Source organism: Limulus polyphemus, unplaced genomic scaffold, assembly GCF_000517525.1.
Source record: "Limulus polyphemus unplaced genomic scaffold, Limulus_polyphemus-2.1.2 Scaffold232, whole genome shotgun sequence".
NCBI lineage: Eukaryota > Metazoa > Arthropoda > Merostomata > Xiphosura > Limulidae > Limulus > Limulus polyphemus.
In genome coordinates this window covers 499,516-522,503 of record NW_013665842.1, presented here as the reverse complement: position 1 = coordinate 522,503, position 22,988 = coordinate 499,516, and the positions used below count along the sequence as shown (strand labels likewise).

The 22,988-nt window shown below is 34.7% G+C and overlaps 1 protein-coding gene across 3 annotated transcripts in view; it reads right to left on the bottom strand.

The window, feature by feature from the left end:
* LOC106478611 (nephrin-like) overlaps positions 1-22,988 on the bottom strand; it is a 147,246-nt gene that overhangs the window by 95,336 nt on the left and 28,922 nt on the right. For 2 of the 3 annotated variants that reach the window (XM_022382230.1, XM_022382232.1), the window contains exon 1: positions 19,609-19,682. The exons of the other annotated variant lie outside the window; for it this stretch is intronic. The gene's annotated coding sequence lies outside the window, so the exon portion shown is untranslated. Of the gene's footprint in view, positions 1-19,608; positions 19,683-22,988 lie in introns of those variants that run through there. 3 annotated transcript variants of the gene reach the window in all.

Below are 22,988 nucleotides of genomic sequence, written 5' to 3'. Positions count from 1 at the left end.
CTGGTCTTTTGTTAGTCTGTTTGTTTCCTGCACCAAAACTAGTTGGTCCTTTGTTAATATGTGTGTTTCCTGCACCAAAACTAGTTGGTCCTGTGTCAGTCTGTGTGTTTCCTGCAACAAAACTTGTTGGTCCTGTGTCAGTATGTGTACTTCCTGCACCAAAGCTTGTTGGTCCTTTGTTAATATGTTTGTGTGCATACTGCACCAAAACTTTGGAAACAAACAGACTAACAAAAGACCAGCAAGTTTTGGTGCAGGAAACACACAGACTGACACAGAACCAACAAGTATTGGTGCAGTAAGCACACATATTGACAAAAGACCAGCAAGTTTTGGTGCAGTATGCACACAAACATATTAACAAAGGACCAACAAGCTTTGGTGCAGGAAGTACACATACTGACACAGGACCAACGTTGTTTCCTAGCGAGAGTTGAAGAAATTGGGTGTATTATATTTTCTTGACTTGAATATTTGTTTCTATAAACCAAATACTGACATAGGACCAACAAGTTTTGGTGCAGTACGCATACATACTGACACAGGACCAACAAGTTTTGGTGCAGGAAACACACAGACTGACACAGGACCAACAAGTTTTGGTACAGGAAAAACACAGACTGACATAAGACCAACAAGTTTTGGTGCAGTATGCACACATACTGACAAAAAGACCAGCAAGTTTTGGTGCAGTATGCACACACATATTAACAAAGGATCAACAAGCTTTGGTGCAGGAAGTACACATACTGACACAGGGCCAACAAGTTTTGGTGCAGTATGCACACATACTGACAAAAAGACCAGCAAGTTTTGGTGCAGTATGCACACACATATTAACAAAGGATCAACAAGCTTTGGTGCAGGAAGTACACATACTGACACAGGACCAACAAGTTTTGGTGCAGGAAACACACATATTAACAAAGGACCAACTAGTTTTGGTGCAGGAAACACACATATTAACAAAGGACCAACTAGTTTTGGTGCAATTGGGTTTCAAAAATAAATCTATGTATTAATTAGAAATCACGACTACCTTTGCTAGATGTTAATAAATACATTACATGTATTTATGTACATACATGATACAAAATACCAGCGATATTTTTTGGCCAAAAAGAATAATTAATTTCATTTATCATATTATTACACCACAAAAATTGGGCATTTTTATAAACTAGTTTTTTTTTCTTATGACTAGAATTTTTTTTTACTTTTATAATTATGATAATTTAATTTTATTGTTTTTGCATATCTACAGAGACCAGAGCTATTAAAATATTAATTTATTAAACCATCGACTTATGGCGCTTTCTAAACAGAACGTGGTCATTATGTCTTAAACATCTTTGGTTTTGTTTCCAATGGTGTGCCAAGTTGTGTGCAAATAGGCCCAATCAATCATAAGTTAAATAGGGGGCAGAACATGAATACGTAGATTTCTCATGTATATTAAGTCTTGCAATGTTTTGAATTATAAGAAGACGGCTCTTTTTGAATTACTCCCACGTGTCGTCCTCTGGTGGCCAGGACTTAAACGTTTCTCACCAATCACTCTTAGTTGTAAAATATGAAAGTTTAAGTTATATATGCTACTTTCAGTTGAAGAATAAATTTAATGCATTTCGGAACACAAATCCCGGTTTACATTTTCAACTAAATATCAAGAATTCAAGAAAAGTTTAGATTCTACCCAAATGATGGCCATCACTGTGTTTGTTTGAAGTTATGCACAAAGCTACACAATGGGCTATCTCTGCTCTACCCACCACGGGTATCGAAACCTGGTTTCTAGCGTTGTAAGTCCGCAGACATGCCGCTGTGCCACTGGGGAGCGCCATCACGTTTTGAATTATAACACTAAATAACTACCGTGTAGTACATCATTATTATAAATAAAACGTTGCAACTATATTAATGTCGAACCTTAAATACCTTATTATGCTTTCTTATAAATGAATATTTGCATTTTTGGTTTTTTAGTCTGTTATCTCTTTAATAAAAAAAATCCTATCGATCGGCTTAACTTTTCTATACACATAAATACACTAAAACCCGGTTTCCTGGCCTTAAATGGTCCAGCGATAAGCTTCGTGGCTTATAACGTGGCTTCGATTACTACGGCGAGAAAAGCCCCAATGGCCCCATAGTGCACCTGTGAATTTAATAAACAAACTGTTCCTTACGCTAGGATTTCAATTATAATTTTCTTTTTTGTTATAAATTCAGAGAACTATTAGTTTCAACTCCTTTCGTATTTCGATTAATTTTACAGAATATCAATACTTCTAAACGCAACTGTTGACGTTGACAGTTTTGAGTTGAAAAGTTTAGAAAAGGCCTAAAAATGTGTTTGTTTGTTTTGAATTTCGCGCAAAGCTACACGAGGGCTATATGCGCTAGCCGTCCCTAATTTAGCAGTGTAAGACTAGAGGGAAGGCAGCTAGTCATCACCACCCACCGCTAACTCTTGGGCTACTCTTTTACCAACGAATAGTGGGATTGACCGTCACATTATAACGCCCCCACGGCTGAAAGGGCGAGCATGTTTGGTGTGACGGGGATTCGAACCCGCGACCCTCAGATTGCGAGTCGAGTGCCTTAACCATCTGGCCATGCCGGACCTATGAGAGAGAGTGTAAACACGATTCTAAAGGGTAACAGTTTACTCGCTTAAATCTTCAGAAGTTGCAATAGTATGTTAACATGTAAAAGCAAGTTTTGGGTCATCTTCATAAGTCCTTCGGTAGCTCAGCGGTAAGATTGAGGGTTTATAACACTAAATGTTGAGGTTCTATCTCCGCGGTGGACAAAGTGCAGATAGCTTTTTTTAGTCTTTGCGCTAAAACAAATAAACTATTAGTTTAGAAAAAAATTACGTTGACTCTTACGGTTGTATGGGAACTTCATGTACGAATGTGTCAAATCCTAAATAAATAAAGTTATTTTTGAGCAGCTGAGTGGCGTGGAAAATAAGGAGGAAAATCCAACTTTTTATCACTTCTTAGTTAATTAGCTAAAATAACACATTAAATGAATGATGATTTTAAAGTAATTCAATATTTTATCAAAGCCAACTCCTAAACAAAACAAATAAACCTCCTATCTTTCTTCTTATCTCATTTAGAACACAGGTTCTGAACAGACGGTCAGAAAATTATTTTGAAAAAAGCCTTTGAGGATTATGTTTCTCGTATAGCTTCAAATAAATAGTTTGTTCTCCAGAGCTTTCAACAGATATATACTTAGTTCACTCCATCACGTGCAGAAACTGTATTATTGCATTAATTCAGGTTCCGCGAAGATTTCACGTTTGTTTATAAAAGTTACAGAGCTCAAACATTTGATTGTTTATTTTCCAGTATACGGACAAAGCTACTAAAGGCCTATTTGCTGTTTCTAATTTTGCACAAATAGACTAGAAGCAGCTCTTAAACAGTACCCACCTCCAACTCTTAGGTAACTCTTATCTGATCGAATACAGGGGGGTTCGACCTCCAAACTTATAAAGCACCCTCGGTCCCAAAATATAGAGCGTGATTTTTGTGTTGTTTTTTTTTTTGTGGGAACGGGAAGCGAACGTGGGATTCTGAAGCCCACAATCCGGCATACTAACCTTCAAGCCACGCTCGGCCTAAAAAGCTAGACAAACACTGTTCGACTAAATGTGGTTTCACAGCAACAGAAAACATAAAAAGGTTTCGAAATAAAAATAATAATGATGAAGGTCATCGAAAAATGCTAGGAAAAAAAAGGTTTTGACGCGTAATAAACTTAATATTTATTATTTATATTCGATATGCCATGTAACAATCCTTCAACAACTTTTACATATTTTTTTATGTAGTTTTGAAAGTTATGGTGCCGTTTTCACGCAAATAGTATATAAACAAAATGCTTAAAAGATTCAATGAGTTTTAATTATTAAGTCGAATTTTTTTCTCATTTTCTTTGCCTGAAATAGCCAAAATTCTGCTATATTACGTGTTACGTGTTTTATTATTTTTCGTTCTAATTGCTTGTTTTGCACAACATTATGATGTTAATTAGCACTGGAAATAAAAGTTTGAGCTTAAATGTCACATTATGCGCGTATGGGCTAAACGACCTGGTAAGAGATTCTTAGAGGTTATGTACAGACATCCCTAATTTTGGACTATTCATTAGACTTACCAAAATGGGATTAACTCTGTCTTTTATTAAGCGCTGTACAGCTGAAACTGAGGGTCTTAATACATCACGTTTCGAGTCCTGGACCCTTCGATCTGCTGCCCGATCGACATTCTAACCACTCAGTCTTGCGCGGTCTCATAATTATGGTGTATTTGTTTTTTTGGAAATTCGCGAGGGCTATCTGTGCTAGCCATTCCTAATTAGTAGTGCAAGATTAGAGGGAAGGCAGCCAGTCATCATCACCGACCGCCAACTCTTGGGCTACTCTTTTACCAACGAATAGTGGGATTGACCGTCACATTATAATACTGGAACGGCGAGCATGTTTGGTGGGACGAAGATTCGAATCCGCAGATTGCGAGTTGAGCGCCCAAACCACCATTGTGGTATAAAAACTGTTTTTTTTTTTTTGTAATTGAGCACATAGGTACACAGTGGGCTATTTGTATTGTGCTTACCACAGTTATCAAAACCTAGTATTTAGCATTATAAGCCTTCAGGCTTACCGCTATGCCATTGGAAGGAGGGGCATAAATACCGTAAATAAAATATATTATCATAATGATAACACTTCTTCTGGCTAAATCTTGATTTATCTGTTCAGAAAATAGACCCTCATTGACACAGCGATATGTTTGCGGCTTACAACGCTAAAAACTGGGTTTCGATACCCGTCGTAAGCAGATAGCTCATTGTGTAGCTTTGTGCTAAATTACAACTGTTCAGAAGTAATAAAAACTATTGTGAGGACAAACGATAGTGTTTTTAATTTGCGAAAATTTGTTTCTTTTATAAAGTAAACAGCTAAATATATCGATTCTAATGTATGACAATAATATTGTTATAATTTATTAATAAAATATAAAGTTTTTCAAAACATTCAGTTTTATGGCGGTCGACTTACGACTCTCGTATCGTAAGCCCTAGTGGCATAGCGACATGTCTGGGGACTTACAACGCTAGAAACCGGGTTTTGATACCCGTGGTGTACAGAGCACAGATAGTCCGTTGTGTAGCTTTGTGCTTAACTTCAAAGAAACAAACCAATCGTAACATGAATAGAGCTTATATTTTAGTTTAGGTCCTTAACTAAGTCGTAAGTTTTACCTTATTTCTTTGTTTGTTTCGAGAAAACTTCAATCGATCCTCAAAGATTGATTTTCTTTAAATGAACATTAATTACAACTTAAAAATACAAGTTTCTTCGAAAAAAACAAGAGCCTCATCATTTTGTACGTGCGATGTTTGATGAACGAAGTTTTAAGCTACTGTTGAATGCTAAAACGTAAAAAAATAACCTAGTATTTGTTCGATACGTATGATTACACTTCAAGCGATAATTTTAGAAATTAATTCAATGTCTGAAATGCGTAAACATCACGTAATAAAAACAAAATTGGTAATTATCATAATCCTTAAACATTGATCCAGCAAAACATCTACATTTCACAAACCGAAGTGTTGTTACTGACTACTAAATGACTTTCGTACATATATTCATGAACAGTAGAACAAGAATTTAGGATCCTTTTAAATTTGTATCATATCTACTCTCGGTCACTATTAGGCCCGGCATGGCCAGGTGGTTAGGGCGCTCGACTCGCAATCTGCTCGCAAACATGCTCACCCTTTCAGCCGTGGGGGCGTTATAATGTGACGGTCAATCCCACTATTCGTTGGTAAAAGAGTAGCCCAAGAGTTGGCGGTGGGTGGTGATGACTAGCTGCTTTCCCTCCAATCTTACACTGCTAAATTAGGGATGGCTAGCACAGATAGCCCTGATGTAGCTTTGCGCGAAATTCAAAACAAACAAAAACAAAACCGTCACTGTTATCAGTAGGTATTTCTGTAGCGGTGTGTTGAAAATTTAGGTTAACTGAGTTAAACTTTATTTGATTGATTATTTTAAATAAAAGCCACATTTGGCAGACAGCTGTGCCCACCGCGGGAATCGAGCACCGACTTAGAATTTTCCCACTAGATGCTAGAATGCTGTAGATTATGCCTATGAATGAAGACATTGAACTGTCTTCTCCTCATTAAACACTTATATGTGATTAAACTGTATCCATTCTAATAGCTGAATCCGTAGATAGACTTTAATAACAGACTTATAGATTTAATCAACTTGAAAAAAATCTAATAGAGGGAAAATGGAGATGTTAGAATGTAGAAATAACTGAAATCGTAAATGAAATATAGCAATAAGCTTGAAAATGGAAAAGGTCGAAGCTCAACTTCTGCAACTTAAATGAAGAACGTACTAAAACATCAACATGGGAAAAATTTCCTTACAGGGGGATCTTCTGAAACGTAGATAAAAGTGTGTTTGGAAAATGATTCGTTAGTAAAAAAAAAATCGAACCAAATCCTTAAGTGCTAAGAAAGAGATAAAAAAAAAACAACTAGCGAGTTTGAACGTAAGACTAAAAAATCAATTTGAGAAGTTTATGGTGAGTCTCACATAAGATTAGTTAAGAAGCTTATTGCGATTCCCAGAATGAGAGAAAAAGTCAGTTTCAGTGAGAAGCTTATGGTGGGTCAAATATAGTTTTAGAGGAATATACCCGGTGAGCGTCCGACGTTCGTTTCAAAAGTTTATCATCAATTACAAACAATTTTCATCCATAGTTTAAAACGCATTTGGTGGTCGAAGAGAATATAATTTAATATTGGGAGGAGAAGTTAGTGGTTGATGAGGGGAAAATATAACAAAAAAGAGATACAAATAGGTGATTTGTTGAGTTAAACAATCAGGTCATTTGAAGGGAAGAAAGAGTGATACCAGTGAACGAAATGTAAAATGGGTGATGAATGGAAAGAGTGAGTCAGTTGTTGAATAAAACAAAACTGTGATAGGTTGAGAATAAGTGAATTGTCATGTATATGAATTAGCAAAGAGGGGTGAACAAACTCGTGGTTATAGACTAGATGTGTGTGTGTTTACGCTCGTATAAATCTAAGCTAGAAGCTTTCAGGATGCTTAATCGTTATTCAGATGTCAACACCGAGAAGAGCTAATTTACGACTCTCTTCAGTTTTAATGGAAGTTTTCTGTTTACACTGAAAAATTTTAAGCGTTTTGATGAACATCCAGAAGCAGCCAAGATGTGTACCTAATATTTAAACCAGTCACTTACTTCTTTGCTTTCTAAATCTGATGACAACGGAAATATCATGGCAAATTAGTGTTGATTTAGGTATATCCATGTTGTCGACACATTGTAAATAGTCCTAGACTCACACAAAGAATCATGGCACTCAAGCAAAATCAGGTGAATGAACCTTTATGGAGTTATTAGAGATAATGATGCTGTTATAAGAATAAGCTAAGCCACTATTTAGCTCAGTTCCTGAGGGAAGTAATGCATGTTACAGTAATACCTTTTGACAAGGCTATTTACAATCGCGAGATCTGCCCATTGGGAGAGAGTCATTACGGCAGTATTAGAGCCATACAGAAAACTCATACAGTAGAAGGTACAATATTACTCCCAAATCTACTAGAGTTTTGTTAACTGAACTTCTTAAAGTTGATGAAGTGGATATTGGAATAATCAATTCAGTTAGTTTGAAGCAATTAAAAGGTACAGGATGTACCTAACAACTGAGATTGGTAACTGAAGTCTTGTATTTCATACAAATATTATCGTTTCTTCTAATGCGTTATCTTCAAAACTGTCTTTGGTTTGACATTTGGGATTTTTTTTTCTCTAATCCTATGCTAACAGAATAACCGCCTTCATTTAAGTTAACTAAAACAGTAGTCTTCCATAATAAACTGAGAGACTTTGAAAAGGAAACAAGACAATAACACTTTCCCAATCAGACTGTTTCTTCTAATTCCACGTGGATTATAAAAGAAAGGTCAAGCTAATACAGATATTATTGTAGCAAATATTTCAGATGCTTCTGTGTTTTACTTTTCCGTAATACACTGAAGATTGTTTGTTTTTTGCAAACTATCAAGATTTAAATACAGAAGGAGGGCCTGTTTAAAAGGACTTCAAGGATGACAATAAATTGTTGTTCGTTTTCTCGGTTTAAAAGTTCGTGAAAAGCTAAATAAGAGATATTTGTGCACAGCCATACGTGATTTTAAACTGAAAAACGAGACGAAAGACTTGTTTTTTTAAATTTCGCGGAAAGCTACACGAAGGCTATCTGCGCTAGTCGTCCCACGGCTAAAAGGGCGAATATGTTTATTGTGACGAGGATTCGAACCCGCAACCTTCAGATTGCCAGTCGAGTGCCCTAACCACATGGCCATGTCGGGCCGTACATTGAAGAATGCACAAGTTCAATACCTTAACGTCTTTTTTATCCATCTACGAAATCAAATTAATCTTAACATGAAAGAATAAATGCTAGGTTACTTTATGGCTACAAATAAACTGAAGATAATAAGTTAGATATTTCATGAACGTAGCTAGTATTTATACAACAAAAGGATTAAGAAATAAAGGACGTTAGCTTTTCCAAGAATGTACATCAGTTTAACAAATATCTATGAGAACCGAGAGTATGGTGGATAACAACGTATTTCTTCTACGAATGTAGCTAATATCTATAACTAACAATGAAATTATTACTATCATGGTTGGTAGCCTACAGAGGGTTGAGTACGCTATGTTAAAATGATTTTAGAGCATCACCGTGTCGTTACAGTCCACGTCTCACGTCCTGTTATTATGAAGTACGGTGTAAGAATCGGTGAGGTTGAGAGAAAGCGTACGACGTTTGGTCAGTCCCTAAAAGATTATGGAATTAAAGTAGCTAGAGAACTTTTGAAGAGAGCGGCCGCCTTTCTAAGTCAACCGGATTTGGAAGCTACAAGAACCCCTATAATTATGAAGCCTTAAAATCCGATTACGATGTAGTTGTTGGGGAAAGAGAAATATAAGACCGACATTTAACAGAGAGAGAAAAAAGAAAACACCAGGAGATGTGAGAGCAACCACATAAACCGAGAGAGAGAGAGAAGCAAAGAAAAAAGTACTATGGTGCCAGTAAGGAACAAAACTGAGTTCTAAATCGATGGATAGTACAATTTGTTATGTATATTAGTATGAGTTAATTTCTGGGAAAAAAATAAGTACAACTTTAATAAAGTTGAAAGGAAAGTGAAGTGTGATCTACAACAAAGTGATGTTAAAACGATCATAACATATGCTCTCTCTGACGACCGAGTGCGTTTAAAATAGTCCTGCAGTGTAGTGTCCATTAAAAAACGACTCGGTCGTATGGTTTACATCTGCAAAGCACGCTACTCCCCTCAACAGGATCTTACATAATTTGTCTAGTACACGAGGACGACATCTTCGTAGCGTCCTTCCATTTCAGCAGTCCGATCACACAGTAATCCACAGTAATCTTCGTACGAAATTGTCTGAATACACATCTCATTCTACAGCTGCTTGAGGTATGCTACGGTTGAATGGGAGGTGTAACTGAAAGCCTTAACTTGGTGAACTCATCCCCTTTTCCAGACTGATATACAGTTTTATTATGTTGCGCACTGTTAACTGGTACACGTAGATGGCCTTTCCCACTATTCTTTGTGTTTATGGATTCTCACCTGTCACAAAACGCCGTACTTTGCTTACTACTGCTAGGATACGACTTGTTGAAGGCTTCTTTCTTGGTGGTTCCGAAACCTCAAGTTGATCCATATTCCTTTTTTTTTCAACTATCAGTAAGTACAAGTTACATCTCCGCGTTAAAAATTCTAAAGCCTCGATCTAAGCACATCTTAATGAAATGAATGTAGTGGCATCACACTAACGACGATGTCAAAATGTTCTTCTGATACATACCTCTCCATCGCGACTTTATATCGGCTGTGACTGTCACGTTACTTGCTAATTAGCATATTAAAATTCGTTTTAATATAACGTACTCAATCCTGTATATGACTCCTAGGTCATATTATTAATTAGTTACTTTTGCATTGCCAAGTACTAATTACGAACTAGGTTATATCCTCCTTTTTGGGCTTCTAAACTGCTGCTGTCTTCAGGGAAGTCCCGGGAAGGTTTATTTCTGTGGCGGTATTCGATGCTGAGTTTTCTTGGAAAACAAATCTGCATTATGATTCTGAATTCTATTTTTTGTCGGTATTTTTGTTTCTCCAGTGTATTAGAGTCACAAAGGATGTTGTAATTTGTGTTTTTAATCTCCAGTGGATCTTTATGTGTTTTAATGTGTCATAACTGTGATCTTATTGTGTTGTGACTTTTGAACATTGATATTGCTTTGTGATATTTATACGTTCTATAAGTGTTTTCAGAGAAACCTTCGAAATCTGGTAACGTATCTGTGTGTCTGTAATTTTCTCCCTGTTTATACTTGGTGTTTACTATCTTTATTATTTTTTCTTTTTCAAGTGCTCGAGAAGAGGTGTAGTGATGTATTTTTCTTTCTCCTTCTTAGTAACTTCTGAATTCCAAATATTGTTCTTTCGGGAAACAATATAGTCTACCTTTAAACGGCCCGGCATGACCTGGTAGTTAGAGCGATTGACTCGCAATCTGAGGGTCGCGAGTTCGAATCCCCATACCACTAAACATGCTCGCCCTTTCAGCCGTGGGTGCGTTATAATGTGACGGTCAATCTCACTATTCGTTGGTAAAAGAGTATCCCAAGAGTTGGCGGTGGGTGTTGGTGATTAGCTGTATTCTCTCTAGTCCTTTACTGCTAAAGTAGAGACGGCTAGCGCAGATAGCTCTCGTGTAGCTTTGAGCGAAATTCAAATTTCATTATAAATATTCTTCATGTTTTAAAGAATTGACCTTTGTCATCTTCAGATTGTGGCCTGGTCGTTAGGACGCTTGGCCCCCATTCTGCGGGTCGAGGGATCGAAATCAATCCCACGACAGTCAATCCAGCGATTCGTTGTTAAAAGAGTAGCCCAAGAGTTGGTGGTGGATGATGTTAACGAGTTCCCTTCCCTCTACTCTTTTACTTCAGAATTAAGGATGTCTAGTGTAGATCACCATCAAGTAGCTTTGCGCCAAGTTCAACAAACAAACAAACAGAGTGAGCTATTTGCAATTTCGCACTGTTATAAATGTCTATAGAAGGCAATACAAAGTAGTAAATAAATATTTAAATCTCAAGGTATTCCATACCACCACTTCCCATTTTTACATTCTGCGAAATTGATCACTTCCCTTTATGGAGGTTATGAAATACAAGACAGCTGTAATAACTCGTATTATTCCCCGAGTATCTGTTTTGTTAAAACTAGTTTTCAGGCTATATACAATGTTTTTCATGAAGTAAAATATAATGCGAGTCTAAAGAAATTAATTATCTTTAGATGTTCTAACTGGCTAAGAAGACTAAGCATAATGTTAGAATAAAATGGAATAAATTTGTCTACTTTTCTAGGCCCACAGTGGATCAGCGGTAAGTTTACGAACTTACAATGGTTTGAATGCCCTCCAGTGGACAGAGTGCTTTGTGCAAAAAATAATAAATCAATAAGGTATTTGTGAAAATAACTAAAATTAGAAACAAGAGCAAGGTTTGGAAATTAAAATACAGTAATAACCTTTACATTATGAACTCTTGAGTGAATGCATATATATTATTATAATAATATCAAAGCTTAGACAAGACATAGCAAGCTTATTTTCGCACAGAAATACTTAATAAAAGATGTCTTGAAATTTTAATTTTATAAAGAATGAGTAAAAATTTGTTCTAAAACCCAAATTGGAAAACATACTTTGTGAATGTTAATGGAGAATATTGATTTATCAGTATTGTTTGTTTTTATATACTGTATATACACATATATATATAATGCAGAGAAAATAAAAACAAAAATTATGTTCTCCATTTTCTTCAAACGAACATAACATTTTTTTTTCGTAGCAATGATAGAAAAATAAGTGTACTAAAAATATAGAATTTAGTGTAAGTTATCATAAAACAAACAACACACATAAAAGTTTCAAAATATACATTTTTGTATTTCAATAAAATATATCTTTATCAACTAATTAATATGCTTATTAAATACAAAATGAGATCTAACAAATAACTTTAAACTAATTTAATTTTTTATGTAAAAACTGATAACAAAATATCATTCAGAAAATACAATTTTCAAATACATGCACAACCCATAACCCGTTTCTTTCTTAAATGCTTCCTGTTAGGTCAGTCGTAAATCTATGGACTTACATTGCTAAAATTTCGGGATTCGATTCCCTTCGGTGTATTGCCCATTGTATAGTTTTGCGCTTAAAATAACCTTCTTAAATCAACATATGGTTATTACATCAGTTTTTTTTCCACGTTTTAAAATTCTTATTATTATTTACTCTTTTTTGTAAAATTGAAAACAGGGAAAATAACATCATCTTAGGTTCACTTTAAGTTGTCAAAATATTTAGCTACTTCGAACGGTTTTGGAGTTTCTGAAGTTTAGTTGGTGGTTGGTACTGTTGACTAGCTGCCCTCCCTCTAGTCTATCACTGCTAACTTAAGGACGGATAGCGCAGATATCCCTTGAATAACTTGGTGCGAAATTCAAATCAAACCATACTGGATGTTTCGAGTATTTATCTGTTTTACTTAAATTCTTCAACAAATATATAATTTTTCAAGAACGAAAAAAGATCAAAACATAGAGGTAATTACGAAGTTGCACTTAAATAGTACATTTTGCAACATCACCATAACATAGAGTCGAGCTATTGTGCAATAAATATTTGTATAGGATTTACACACTTAGCTATAAATTGCTAAATTGGGATACAGTAAAACACATCTCAAAAATAATTACAATTAATTATTATTTACAGCGACATCAGGCAAACAATTCAGAAGTTTCATGTCTGATGATAATCACTGAGGCAAATAAGCAAATATGCGTAAACGTTTTCATATCAATTCTCATTATACTGAACTCTCACTTTGAAATTGAAAACGTGAAAGTAGTGGCTGTGAGTTACCTTGTTTGTTTGTCTGTTTTGAAATCAAAATATTTTATCAGATCTAAAATTCTTGGCTCTTAAAGATTTGCTAAGTTTGTGCTAACGTAATGTAAATCAGTTATATGAGATAATTCATAGCCTTGAAACAACAAAGGCTCTGTGAGCTTTCTTGGCACTTAAAGATTTGCTAAATTTGTGCTAACGTAATGTAAATCAGTTATATGAGATAATTCATAGCTTTGAAACAACAAAGGCTCTGTGAGCTTCAGAGAAAATCGGTTTGTAATTTGTTTACCATTAAGATCTTGAGAATCTAGAAACAATCCTTTCATTTGCAATGATCTTAACGTTCTCATTTGATTTATTTAATAGTTCTGGAAACGTTCGCGGTAATAAATCTATTAATAATGTAAGTATTATTGGTAGAATTAAAAGCGCTTTAATTGTTCATTCAGTAATTTTCATCCTATTTATAAATGTTCTATACGACAGTGATTTTATGTATATTATGTTCAAAACTCATTCGAACCCGCATAATTCATAAACAATAAAAATAAAACTATTAAATCCTGTAAGCTGGGGTAAGCTATTAATTCCTTGTCGTTTCTTTATATGCGTTTACTTTTCTCCTGTTTTGTTTATATATATATGCGTGTGTGTATGTGTGTACACTTTGCGGCTTGCACCATTCCCAAACAAAAGGATCGGGAGAAATTAAAGTTTATATGAAATTAGTCTCTCTGCAAACTATTAAGATCTAATTACAGAAGAAGGGCCTGTTTAAAAGGACTTATAGGATGACAATAAATTGTTTGTTCGTTTTCTCGGTTTAAAAGTTCGTGAAAAGCTAAATAAGAGATATTTGTGCACAGCCATACGTGATTTTGAACTGAAAGACGAGACGAAAGACTTGTTTTGTTTGTTTGTTTGAATTTCGCGCAAAGCTACACAAGGGCTATCTGCGCTAGCCATCCTTAATTTAGCAGTGTAAGACTAGAGGGAAGGCAGCTAGTCATCACCACCCACCGTCAACTATTGGGCTACTCTTTGCCAACGAATAGTGGGATTGACCGTCACATTATAACGCCCCCACGGCTGAAAGGGCGAGCATGTTTGGTGGGACGGGGATTCGAACCCGCGACCCTCAGATTGCGAGTCGTGCACCTTATCCACCTGGCCATGCCGGGCCTAAAGAGTCCAAAGACAGCTAGTCAATAGCACTTACCGCCAACTGTTGGGCTACCATTTTCAGGCCAAATAATAAGATTTGGCCGTCAGTTTTAAAATGCACCTACTCCCCCAAAGTGCAGAACACGTGTTTCTGGCAAGGAAAAGCGAACCACAAACTCTTAGATTAACAGTCCGTACACTATAGCCACTTGACCACGCCCAACCCGATAAGAATATAAATGGCTATGAATGTTTATAATATTAATACAACTTCGACACTATGCATTGAGTCTCGTTCTACTACTTTTCCTGGGTCAGCTTATAAGCAGCTAACTTATTATGAAAGTTTGTTCCATCCAACATTTCGATCACAAGTGAGCAGATCAAAGTGTTCACTACTTATGAGCAGATCAAAGTGTTCATTACTTATGAGCAGATCAAAGTGTTCACTACTTATGAGCAGATCAAAGTGTTCATTACTTATGAGCAGATCAAAGTATTCACTACTTATGAGCAGATCAAAGTGTTCACTACTTATGGGCAGATAAAAGTATTCACTACTTATGAGCAGATCAAGGGTGTTCACTACTTATGAGCAGATCAAAGGGGTTCACTACTTATGAGCAGATAAAAGTATTCACTACTTATGAGCAGATCAAAGTGTTCACTACTTATGAGCAGATCAAAGTATTCACTACTTTCTTTAGTCAGTTCGTTGTTTTTTACTTTATTCTAGATCGAACACATGCTTTGCTCCTTTAACATGAGTTTTATATCATCTAATTTTAATTTATAAAATGAAATGTGATAGGTTATAAAGTTTTGGTAATATTTCTTTATTAAAGGCTAGAATACAACAAACTAATTTTAATAATGGTTAAGGTGCTCTTATCGTAATAAGCAGATGGCGGGTTCGAATCCCAAAACTCTTTCAGCTATGGAGTCGTTATAATGTGACGATCAATCCCACTATTCGATTAGAGTAGCCCCAAGAGTTGGCGGTGGGTAATGTTGACTATCTGTCTTCCCTCTAGTCTATCACTTTTCAGTTAAGTACGGCTAGCGCAGATAGTCCCCAAGTAGCTTTGCGCAAAATTAAACAAACAAACAACTTTCATAAGTGTAACACATTTGGTTTTTCTCCATTATTTCGCACAACACAAGTACACCTTGCGGCGTGTGACAAATTGAATGGTCACAGCTATTCTGTATCCCTCATAAAGAAACGAAAACTACACATTACAAATGGATCTTTATGTCTGCTGTTTTTGTTTTGTTTTTCGGCTAAGAATGGAGGGCGTTATACAGATAAACTCATAACAGACAAATCAGGTACTGTAGCAGGGATCTATATGACAAGCAAAGAGTAACTTTTTTCAAGTAAAATCATAAGTGGTATATCGTGAAACATATGTATCTTACTAATGAACAGTTTACTCCATTTCTGTATCATCCTGGTGCACCATAAATTTAAGCTCTTCGCCATTAAGCTTGCCGCACAATAAAACAAGCAACACCACTGTTATTTTCATTTTGAGCGACATCTTACAGGCACATAGGCTAAACGGCTAAGTCAGAGATCTTTAAAGTTCAGTATGGCCGCCCTTAAGTTTCAACAACTGACCAAAGAGGAAGCCAGTCAGTAGGCAACGCCACCGCAAGAGTTTTGTCCGCCTTTGAACCGAATAGTGAAACGAACTGTTATTACTACACCGTATCTACAGTTGTAAGTGCGGTAGTTCAGGGTCATCGCAGCCTGAACTTTGGACTTTCTGACCTGTAATCCAGCAAACAAGCCACGCCTGGCCACCAGCAAAAGTCTTGACTTGGGTGAAGGAACTATTTCTCTAGTATTACTGGACTTGGCTATGTCGGAACAACATTTTGCGACATATTCAAACTAAGACCTATTGTAGCACGTAATGCAGACAAGGTCAAAATGAAATTGGCAGAAAATGTAACTAAAGCACAAACTATATCTCTTATATTTACACCGGACATCCGCATGTCAATGTATTCCAAACTATATCTCTTATATTTACACCGGACATCCACATGTCAATGTATTCCAAACTATATCTCTTATATTTATACCGGACATCCACATGTCAATGTATTCCAAACTATATCTCTTATATTTACACCGGACATCTACATGTCAATGTATTCCAAACTATATCTCTTATATTTACACCGGACATCCACATGTCAATGTATTCCAAACTATATCTCTTATATTTACACCGGACATCCACATGTCAATGTATTCCAAACTATATCTCTTATATTTACACCGGACATCCACATGTCAATGTATTCCAAACTATATCTCTTATATTTACACCGGACATCCACATGTCAATGTATTCCAAACTATATATCTTATATTTACCCCGGACATCCGCATGTATTCCACATGTAAATGTTACATTAAGCTAGATTCTTGCCAATTGAGATTATTAGTCCCATCAATAGACGCATGTGTACCTGCAATATCTTTAATTTGCCCTCTCCCCTCTCCCGGTGGTTTTGTTACCCGTGGTGGACAGAACACATAAAGCCCATTGTGCACCTTTGCGCTTAACAACTACAATTCTATAAAGTAAAGGTCACTGCTCTCTGGTTCATGTATTTGAGCGTTATACAAATGTGCAATTTAATCAAAGTAAGCTTAAAATTAGAACTCGGGCAAAACTGACTGCCAAAGATACTTTTTTTTTGCGAATTTGGTTTTTTCAGGGATAACTATTTGGTATTTTTATAAAATTGCTATAAAAACCACTTCAGCATTAATAATTACTAGCTGTGCTAACATAATTTATTGAAATTGTTCCAGAATATTTTTAAATATGTATTTGATTATTATTGATTTCTTGAAAAGCTATCATCATGTGGTGTCGGTCATGATTTAGTGCCTAGCATGACAGAACTGTTAATCCAAGAATTCATGGCTCGTGACTCGTAGTAGTTGGAGCCGCTGTTATCAGACAGGGTAGCCTACGAGTTGGCGGTGAGTGTTATGGACTAACTACCTTTCCTCTAGTCTTTGAGTTCAAAATTAGGAACTGTTTTGCGAAGACAGCCCTTGTATACCTTTGCGCGAAACATAGGCATAAATCCGCAATCTATATAAAATTGCTTTAGCATAACTCTCTCTATGTGAGAAACATATTTATGGTTGTAAACAATGAGTTCTTTGCCAACGGTTAAAATCGATAAATGGTTTGTTTTGATGTCATTTTAAACGTGGATGTATTAACGTAAAAAGAAACTTAACAGGTTGAAGTACTATGATAAAATATAAGATTTTATCAACCCATGGGTCTTTAAGCTCTTGAAAGAGCTGGAAAGCTCGTGGTTTAATAAAAATACTATATTTTAAAGTGATACTTCAGTCTATAACTTCTTTTTCCTCTTACGAAAAATATTTGGATCATAACATCAGATTTTTTCTTTGAGAGAGTTTTTAACATTATCACTTAGATATTCTTATAGCATTTTAAACACTACTAAAGTTTAACTGCACTTTTTTTTTTCGTTATGCTCTAGCAACATAACGTGCATGTATGTATGTATATAATACATACATGCGTACGTATTATGGTTGTAACTGAGGTAACAATCTCTGTTGTATATAATATTAATAACAGATGACGGGAGACCTCTTTTGCATTATAATGTGTGTGTGTGTGTTTGTGAAGACGTTATACTTAGCGTCAAAGCAATACTTTACTTTTATTTTAAAGACCATTCAAATGAATAATGTAGTTCTACGAATCATGTATAAAATACACAATACTGCATATATAGACTTCTTGTTATTCCAAGGCAGTTACAAGATGTACAACGTTGCATATACGGGTGCATTGTTCTTCTATGGCAGGTACAATGTTGTACATACTGATGTCTTGTTTTTTTATGGTAGGTACAATATACTCAATGTTGCATATACAAACTTCTGTGTTTTTGTATGTAACGTTTCGGGATAATGCTAAAACCCAATAAAAGAACGATGATATCTTGTTGAAATTAATTATATGTTACTTCCAAGTGGCAAACATATGTTGCCCGTGACATTAACCAACTAATTTATTTATTGAAATTTTAAGATGTCTATAAAAATTATGTAGATGCTTCTTTATAAGTCTATTTTCCCTACCTAAAATCTTCACTCACTAAAATTCTCATGATATTAGACTAATACATAATCATGAAAACTTGATTAAAAACAATGTTTGTCTTTATTAACCTCAAACGTTTGTCATAGAACACGTATAAGAAAATTTCAAATTGTCATGTCATGAACATGGAAGAGATGTGATGTCTTTCAATCACTGGACATATTATGAACAGTAGTTCGTTGAGAATGTGTTTTTGTAAATATATACGAATGGGAATTACCAAAACATTACATAAAATATATACTCCATAATTGAAAGGAAAGCTGTAAACTCAGACTTATTAAAATATAATTACGATTTTTATATAGTTGAGAATAAAAGAAACAGTTTCCAGAAGTCACATTCCAAGGACTGTTACATTAAAACTAATACAAAGTTTTATTGTGTTTCCAGTTAAAACCTCTAGAAACGTATCTTATAGAGTACGCTGTGTTTAAAGTTTTATCGATCACTCTGGTATTTTGAAAGTTTTAATTAATGTTGTTCCTAGTCGACTTCTAAATAATTCATATTTACGTTGTTTGACTAAATTAGGAGAAAAAGTTGGGTGTTATATATCAGATTAACTATTAAATATCTAATATTAATGAAGGGATTACGCTGTTTGTTTACAGTTTTGCAGCTTTCTGAGAACCTGGTTAAAAACACTTCCTGAGCAGCTGGGAGTTCGAATTCTAACAGAAGAACCTTGTTTCATTTCAACTCTAAACAAGTCTTGTGGTTTTAGATATAAGATCGTATAGGTTTGCGTATAAATAGAAAATTTCAAGCGGAGTTGACAATATACTGTAATAAGAAATATACCTTGGGGGAGGATAAAAATCGTTGATGACGTCAGAGAACAAATTCCTCCCACATCATGGGATTTGTTAGTTCTAGGAAACTGATAGGCACAAAATTATTTTGACCGTGTGTTTTTCCATCTGTCAAGCAAATACTTAATGGCGTGTGATTAAGTTATGCATTTTTTCCTTAATATAATTGAAACAGATTAGGAAAAAAAATTAGGATATTATCAATAAAACTGACAAATAAAATGTTTTTCTTGTCTTTATAATTGTGCGTAATCTACGGTAAGAAAAACGAAATACAACAGTGAAGACCATAAAAGACCTACTAACAATAATACTTACGAGATTATTGCCTGTTACTTGTAGAGTTAATCTCGACAACTGTAGATCACAACAACTATATTGTGACTGCCGTGAACCGACAAAACACAGTGTTCAGCCAAGTGTATTTGTTTCTCCTGCTCGTTTCAAGCGTCCGTTTTGCTGTCTTCTTGTTCGCGCGTTCTTGCGTAACGCCCTCTAGCGAGGAAACGTATAGCCGACGATCAATTTAACAGGACGGCAATTTCAAAAGAGTTATACTGTTTGGAACTAACAGAAGCAACAATTTTTTATTTAAACAGATACAGATTCCATAATTTATGCACTAGAGTTTGATCGTAGCTTAAGTTTATTAGAAAGTGGTAGCTGTGATTGACAGTGACTTTCAATATAAGGAAGCATTCTTTTATTTCTCACAGTCTTAAGTCTTTTATCTAAAAATCTGTAAGTCGTCATCCTTTTCTCTCTATTTTAGGTTTTAATGGCTGCAATGGAGCATGAATTTATAAGGATGATTACTTAATTTAATTTGTATTCAATTCACAATATCTATGTAATAAATATTTTTGTGGCTCAAGTGGAGAGAGGCGAAGTTGTCGTATAGTGTGTTTTTTTTATCTCTACGTCATTCTGCAGATCATTTTAGCCACATATTTGTCTTATTTATTTTTCCTCTGTCCTTATGGCGAATTGGAGGTATGAGGACAAGATAAGTAGTTAGGCTGCAAAAAATGGAGGTACTGAAACAGAGCTACTTCAACAAGGTTACAATCAAGAAAAAGATACCTTGAAGAAAAGTGCCCTATGTAGATTCACGAGGACTACTGGTCCCTGAAATAAAAAAAAAGAAGAGGAGGCAATAGCTATGTGAAAGATTAAAGCTAAGTAATCAGATCGCTTTGAAATCCTCCAACGTGTGTGAAAATTTGCATTCAAGCTCTGAAAACTTCAGTTTGTGTAACACGTGTTTCCTTTATGTGTTGTTTACAAAATGTTAAAATTCCCTAAGTGTTACGTTTTCAATACAATCAATCTCGCCATGTGGAGAAACACGTGCTATTTAAGACCGTAACTTTGCAAGTTTTAACAATAAAGGTTCAACTCCAAACACGAAAAAAGAAAATACTACATTCTTAAACATCTTAAACTTTCCATATAAAATGTATATGTTATATAGCATAAAATATAGACAGGACGTCTAGACAGTTAATTTTAAGATGTTTCATTATTATGGACAATAAGATTATGTCTTTTGTTATTTCTATTGACAAAACAAAACAAAATACAGAGATTGCACCTTGACTTCACACTTGAATTTTTCTTAAATTTATCATCTAAGGAAAGAAATACAGAGATGAAAAGATTATGAATAAGTAAAAATATTTATTTGAATTTACCCAAAGTAAATTTTATATTGAACATTCACTATGACGTACCTAAAACTTCTGAAACTTTTGCTCTGCAGTGTTAGAATAAAGATTTCAGATACTAAATCATACATTAGGGATTACCTTCTTTCTCTGTACTTATTCCAATTTATTAGATACAAATAGTAACTATATAAAATTCTGAAAGTAGTCGTGTTGTGTTTATTGCCTTAGTAGCAGCGGTAACTATAGAAATAGTTCAGAATAATTACGTTTCCACTCAATAAAATGGGGTAAAAAACATACGTTTGACTAAAATTAATCTAATAAAAACTCCTATAACAATGCACTCACAATAATTACTCCAAGCGTTGTACTGAATTTCAAAGTTTTATTAAAAACAATACCATCGTCAATGCTCATATTATATTTTTTTATTGGGATTAACTTTTAGACAAAACAATGTCTGGGGCATAGACAGACGTCTAACTACGTACCTTCAGATTTATAGACTAAGTTATTGTAGCTCTAAAAGGAAATTCAATCACCAGGACAAAGACTTTTTTTGACAGCAAAATTTATGAGTTCGTTTATGGTTGCAATATCCTGTTGAGGAGGTGTTTCAACCAAAGTGTACCCCTGAACTTCAGGTTGTGCGGAAGATTGTTAGATATGTTACATTATTCAAATAGAAGTACAAACTCAATAAAGACACTTGACTAAGGTTATTCGCTATTCACAAAAACAAAACTACGCTTATGAAGCTCCATGTTATTTAGGTAAAAAAACAACAAAAAACATTGGTTGCATAAGATGTGGAGAACTGTTATGATGTATTGTTAAAATAGAAAAGTTTTAGTTTACTGAATACATTAAGTACTCGACTAGAAAATTACAATTATATTCTAGCAGACAAAAATTATCATATTTCTTCTTATACGGTAAGCTGATTTTGCAGAGGTAAAGGCTGAAACAAGAAAAACTAACCATAATTGTAGCAATTGATTGTACTATTGGGAATAAAGAGATATATGATAATTTGCATAATATATTAAATTTTATCTTTGTTTTTTTTCCAAAGTTTAGTTACTGTTTAAACGATTATTCGGTTACAAAACTGAACTTTAACCACAAGAGAATTAAGTACCTTTGCTTGTCAGGATATTGGAATTTCAACTTTGTACTTAAATAACAAGTCATATTTTAAATAAAATGAAATATGGTTGCTTATTCTTGTCTCAATACACTTGAAACAATAATTGGCTCTAAACAGTACTTGTTTTTTATTAAACTTTGGTAACATCAATGATTAGATGTATGTGTTCAAATTCTTGTAGAATTTAGTTTGCAAACAAAAGAATACGAATACATAAAATATCCATGTATTAGTTTATTTACATATATATCTATATCTATATTTAGAATTAATTTTGTCCCGGTATAGAAACATAAGTAGTTTTCTCATCTATCATGCACGCAATGGAACATAATATCTGAAGCGAATTTAGAATTTATAGTTAACATCTTGCAATAAAGGCCTTACACATGTTTTTCTGTATTTGTATGCTCATCAGTTGTAACTAAAGCAGAGTGTGTGGATTTCGTGCCTCTTTCTCCCTGCTTAACCCGTTCAATAAAGCATCTACGTCGAAGCCTTATCAGAGAACCGATGAAAAAGTAAGACTGAGATCAGACATCTGGTATGATCAGGAATAGAATAAAAGCACTTTTTTTGCGTGTTATTAAATAAACCGTCGTTTCTAATTCAAGAAAATGGGCTTAATCTTTATTTTCCAAAATTATGATAAACAACTTGTACGTGCTGTCACTAAGTTACCATGTTTTGTAATAAGTTTCGTTTAAGATTAAGAAAAGACATGTTTTTTTTTTCTTCAACATACTATAAAAGTATTGTGATTTATATCATATCAAGTTACATATATCTATAACTTATAAATTTAATATACATACTTTGCATTGAATGATTTTGTTTTTGAATTTCGCGCAAAGCTACACGAGGGCTATCTGCACTAG